Source organism: Bos indicus x Bos taurus, chromosome 18 (genome assembly GCF_003369695.1).
Source record: "Bos indicus x Bos taurus breed Angus x Brahman F1 hybrid chromosome 18, Bos_hybrid_MaternalHap_v2.0, whole genome shotgun sequence".
Taxonomy (NCBI): Eukaryota; Metazoa; Chordata; class Mammalia; order Artiodactyla; family Bovidae; genus Bos; species Bos indicus x Bos taurus.
The window spans coordinates 20,218,059-20,223,874 of record NC_040093.1 but is presented as its reverse complement, the minus strand read 5'-3'; the positions used below and the strand labels follow the sequence as shown (position 1 = coordinate 20,223,874).

The 5,816-nt window shown below is 44.6% G+C and overlaps 1 pseudogene; it reads left to right on the top strand.

Annotated features, from left to right (window-relative positions):
- The first annotated feature begins 318 nt into the window (after nucleotides 1-318).
- Nucleotides 319-1,204, top strand: LOC113875327 (annotated as a pseudogene).
- Nucleotides 1,205-5,816: the final 4,612 nt, after the last annotated feature.

Sequence of the window (5,816 nt, the reverse complement as noted above, 5' to 3'; positions counted from 1 at the left end):
GGAGACTGCGCTGCTGGAGGAGTGAGCAGGGAGTGGGGGCCTTTCCGCCTCACCCTGCCCTGGGGAGAACACTGAGGGTGGAAGGTCAGGAGAGATGAGTGCCCCCGTATGGTGGAGAAGACAAGAGGTGACATTCAGGTACTATAAATATTGGCTGGGACACAAAAATGCTGCTTGTTTCATTGAGTGAACTTTCTTCTAACAGTTTTCATCATAGCCTTTCTTGGCTATTGTTACTTGAACCCCAGAAACCAGAAACTGGAAAACATCCCAACTGAGGCAAGCATAACTATTAAAGAACACCACACACCACAAAATGTAAGATTATCAAGGATGGTGTATTCCCCACCAGATGTGCTTGTACCACCTACGAAAGATGTCCTTCTTATGACCCCCTGGCTGGCTCCCATCATCTGGAATGGGACTTTCAACATTGACATCCTGAATGAGCAGTTCCGGCTTCAGAACATCACCATTGGATTAACTGTGTTTGTTGTAAAAAAAATACATTTTCCACCTGAAGCTCTTCCTGGAGATGGCAGAGATGTACTTTATGGTGGGACACAGGGTGAACTACTATATCTTCACTGATCGGCCAGACTACGTTCCTCTCATTCGCCTTCAGAGAGGACGGCAGATGGTCATCTTCAAGGTCCAGAGGTATGCCCACTGGCAGAAGATTTCCACACACCGCATGAAGGTGATCAGCAATTTTATTGAGTAGCGCTTCCACCAGGAAGTGGATTACCTTGTGTGTGCAAATGTGGACATGAAGTTTAGTGATGATGTGGGCGTGGAGATCCTGTCCTCCTTGTTCAGCATCCTCCATCCTGGCTTCCATGGATTGACTCGGAAATACTTTGAATATGAACACCAGCTTCCATCACAGGCCCATATTCCTGAAGATAAGGAGGACTTTTATTACATAGGGGCCTTATTTGGGGAGTCCATGCCAGAGGTTTACAGACTTGCCAAGGCCTGCCATGAGGCGATGATGGTTGACCAGGCCAATCACATCGAGGCCACATGAAATGATGAGAGCCACCTGAACAAATACCTGCTTTATCACAAACCCACCAAGGTCCTTTCCCCTGAGTACATGTGGGATAGTCAAATACTCAATTATTTGGAGTCAAATCAGGTGCAGAATTTGGTCTACGCTGTACATTGGTATAGATTTAGGGTCACGAAGAAGAAAAACTGATGAGCAAAGCTTCCAGGAATGGCTCAGAGAGGGGCCGTGCTCATCTAGCCTCAGTATTCCTCTTGGCGCCATCCTTCATTAAAACCAGTTTTAGCAGAAAAGGTGTAACTCTGCTTCCTTTTACTGTCTGGTTGAAGCCTAGCACCACCTCCCCAAATGTATTCAGGCCCAGTGCCGTCCCCTCTCCCTCCCTCCCACTACCAACCACGGTTTTGGCTGGCCTGGTTCCTGGGTTAAGGTAAGTTCCCAGAGCCGCCCCCATCTTTAGCTTCTCACAGTGTACTCCTAACACCCTTCAGGAAGGAGGAGGCAGGCAATCTCAGTCTATCCTGCCAAACAAGGGATCAGAGATGACATCTTCTCCAGAACAAGGAAGGTGGCCCCAGGCACACAGTCTCCTGTTTGCTGTGACAAAGAGGCTCACAGGACTTGCCTCAGCCTCAGCCAAGCAGATGCAAGAAAGTCTTCAGCTTTAAGCCAAATTCCTTCCTCTTCTGGGCTTCCCTGAGGCTCAGACGGTAAAGAATCTACCTGCATTGCGGGAGACCTGGGTTTGACCCCTAGGTTGGGAAGATCCCCTGGAAAAGGGAATGGCAACCAACTCCAGTATTTTTGCCTGGAGAATCCCATGGACAGAGAAACCTGGCAGGCTACAGTCCATGGGGTCGCAAAGAGTCGGATACAACTGAGCGACTAACAATTCTCAGAAGTTGAAAATAAGTTGTAGTGTGAGGTAGGAGGAGAACACAATGCCAAAATCAAGATCCTCTTTCCTGGCACTTAGCAACCTATGTGTTTTACCACTAGAAAACTTTAATTTCAACAATCAGTGATTTCACAGTTTAGTCCAAATAAAATACCATCACAGTACTATCCTTTTCTTTTAGAAAGTGAGTGTCATTCATCATGTCCAGGTTCTGCTTTGGTGTGGATGTAGGCACTTGACCTATATTTGACAACCAGATACCTCTGCGCCAGACTTGCCCCAGACTTTGCCCCAGAGAAGCAAGGACAGTAGAGATCCAACAAGTAGTTTTTTAGCATGCTTTGGCTGTCTGGCCTCCCTCATTCCTATTTGCTGAATTCAGTTCTCTAGCTTTCCAGGGATTCTGATAGGTTTCCAATAAGTTATCTTCCTACTTAAATTGGCAGGAGTATGTTTCTTTGCTTGCAATTATAAATCTCAAATAACAGATGCAGAGAATGTGCCTCATCAATCAGTTGAGTTCAGTTCAGTCGCTCAGTCGTTTCCGACTCTCTGCAACCCCATGAATTGCAGCATGCCAGGCCTCCCTGTCTGTCCATCACCAACTCCCAGAGTTCACTCAGACTCACGTTCATCGAGTCAGCGATGCCATCCAGCCATCTCATCCTCTGTCGTCCCCTTCTCCCTCTGCCCCCAATCCCTCCCAGCACCAGAGTCTTTTCCAATGAGTCAACTCTTTGCATGAGGTGGCCAAAGTACTGGAGTTTCAGCTTTAGCATCGTTCCTTCCAAAGAACACCCATGGCTGATCTCCTTCAGAATGGACTGGTTGGATCTCCTTGCAGTCCAAGGGACTCTCAAGAGTCTTCTCCAACACCACAGTTCAAAAGCATCAATTCTTCGGCACTCAGCTTTCTTCACAGTCCAACTCTCACATCCATACATGACCACAGGAAAAACCATAGCCTTGACTAGATGGACCTTTGTTGGCAAAGTAATATCTCTGCTTTTCAATATGCTATCTAGGTTGGTCATAACTTTTCTTCCAAGGAGTAAGCGTCTTTTAATTTCATGGCTGCAATCACCATCTGCAGTGATTTTGGAGCCCAAAAATATAAAGTCTGACACTGTTTCCACTGTTTCCCCATCTATTTCCCATGAAGTGATGGGACCAGATGCCATGATCTTTGTTTTCTGAATGTTGAGCTTTAAGCCAACTTTTTCACTCTCCTCTTTCACTTTCATCAAGAAGCTTTTTAGTTCCTCTTCACTTTCTGCCATAAGAGTAGTGTCATCTGCATATCTGATGTTATTGATATTTCTCCCAGCAATCTTGATTCCAGCTTGTGCTTCTTCCAGCCCAGGGTTTCTCATGATGTACTCTGCATAGAAGTTAAATAAGCAGGGAGACATTATACAGCCTTGACGAACTCCTTTTCCTATTTGGAACCAGTCTGTTGTTCCATGTCCAGTTATAACTGTTGCTTCCTGACCTGCATATAGATTTCTCAAGAGGCAGGTCAGATGGTCTGGTATTCCCATCTCTTGAAGAATTTTCCAGTTTATTGTGATCCACACAGTCAAAGGCTTTGGCATAGTCAATAAAACAGAAATAGATGTTTTTCTGGAACTCTCTTGCTTTTTCAATGATCCAGCGGATGTTGGCAATTTGGTCTCTGGTTCCTCTGCCTTTTCTAAAACCACTTTGAACATCTGCAAGTTCATTGTTCATGTATTGCTGAAGCCTGGCTTGGAGAATTTTGAGCATTACTTTACAAGCGTGTGAGATGAGTGCCATTGTGTGGTAGTTTGAGCATTCTTTGGCATTGCCTTTCTTTGGGATTGGAATGAACACTGACCTTTTCCAGTCCTGTGGCCACTGCTGAGTTTTCCAAATTTGCTGGCATATTGAGTGCAGCACTTTCACAGCATCATCTTCCAGCATTTGAAATAGCTCCACTGGAATTACATCACCTCCACGAGCTTTGTTCTCAGTGATGCTTTCTAAGGCCCACTTGACTTCACATTCCAGGATGTCTGGCTCTAGGTGAGTGATCACACCATCGTGATTATCTGGGTCGTGAAGATCTTTTTTGTACAGTTCTTCTGTGTATTCTTGCCACCTCTTCTTAATATCTTCTGCTTCTGTTAGGTCCATACCATTTCTGTCCTTTATCGAGCCCATTTTTGCATGAAATGTTCCCTTGGTATCTCTAATTTTCTTGAAGAGATCTCTAATCTTTCCCATTCTGTTGTTGCCCTCTATTTCTTTGCATTGATCACTGAGGAAGGCTTTCTTATCTCTCCTTGCTATTCTTTGGAACTCTGCATTCAGATGTTTATATCTTTCCTTTTCTCCTTTGCTTTTTGCTTCTCTTCTTTTCACAGCTATTTGTAAGGCCTCCTCAGACAGGCATTTTGCTTTTTTGCATTTCTTTTCCATGGGGATGGTTTTGATCCCTGTCTCCTGTACAATGTCACAAACCTCCATCCATAGTTTATCAGGCACTCTATCTAGTCCCTTAAATCTATTTCTCACTTCCACTGTATAATCATAAGGAATTTCATTTAGGTCATACCTGAATGGTCTAGTGGTTTTCCCTACTTTCTTCAACTTAAGTCTGAATTTGGCAATAAGTTCATGATCTGAGCCACAGTCAGCTCCTGGTCTTGTTTTTGCTAACTGTATAGAGCTTCTCCATCTTTGGCTGCAAAGAATATAATCAATCTGATTTCGGTGTTGACCATCTGGTGATGTCCATGTGTACAGTCTTCTCCTGTGTTGTTGGAAGAGGGTGTTTGCTATGACCAGGGCATTTTCTTGGCAAAACTCTATTAGTCTTTGCCCTGCTTCATTCCGTATTCCAAAGCCAAATTTGCCTGTTACTCCAGGTGTTTCTTGACTTCCTACTTTTGCATTTCAGTCCCCTATAATGAAAAGGACATCTTTTTTGGGTGTTAGTTCTAAAAGGTCTTATAGGTCTTCATACAGCCGTTCAACTTCAGCTTCTTCAGCGTTCCTGGTTGGGACACAAACATGGATTACTGTGATATTGAATGATTTGCCTTGGAAACGAACAGAGATCATTCTGTCGTTTTTGAGATTGCATCCAAGTACTGCATTTTTGGACTCTTTTGTTGATGGCTACTCCATTTCTTCTGAGGGATTCCTGCCCACAGTAGTAGATATAATGCTCATCTGAGTTAAATTCACCCATTCCACTCCATTTAAGTTTTTTGATTCCTAGAATGTCGACATTCACTCTTGCCATCTCTTGTTTGACCACTTCCAATTTGCCTTCATTCATGGACCTGACATTCCAGGTTCCTATGCAATATTGCTCTTTACAGCATCAGATCTTGCTTCTATCACCAGTCACATCCTCAACTGGGTATTGTTTTTGCTTTGGCTCCATCCCTTCATTCTTTCTTGAGTTATTTCTCCACTTATCTCCAGTAGCATATTGGGCACCTACTGACCTGGGGAGTTCCTCTTTCAGTATCCTATCATTTTGCCTTTTCATACTGTTCATGGGGTTCTCAAGGCAAGAATACTGAGGTCGTTTTCCATTCCCTTCTCTAGTGGACCACATTGTGTCAGACCTCTCCACCATGCCCGCCTGTCTTGGGTGGCCCCACAGGGCATGGCTTAGTTTCATTGAGTTAGACAAGGCTGTGTTCCTAGTGTGATTAGATTGACTAGTTTTCTGTGAGTATGGTTTCAGTGTGTCTGCCCTCTGATGCCGTCTTGCAACACCTACTGTCTTACCTGGATTTCTCTTACCTTGGACATGGGGTATCTCTTCAAGGCTGCTCCAGCAAAGTGCAGCCGCTGCTCCTTACCTTGGATGAGGGGTATCTCCTCACCGCTGCCCCTCCCGACCTTGAACATGGAATAGCTCTTCTA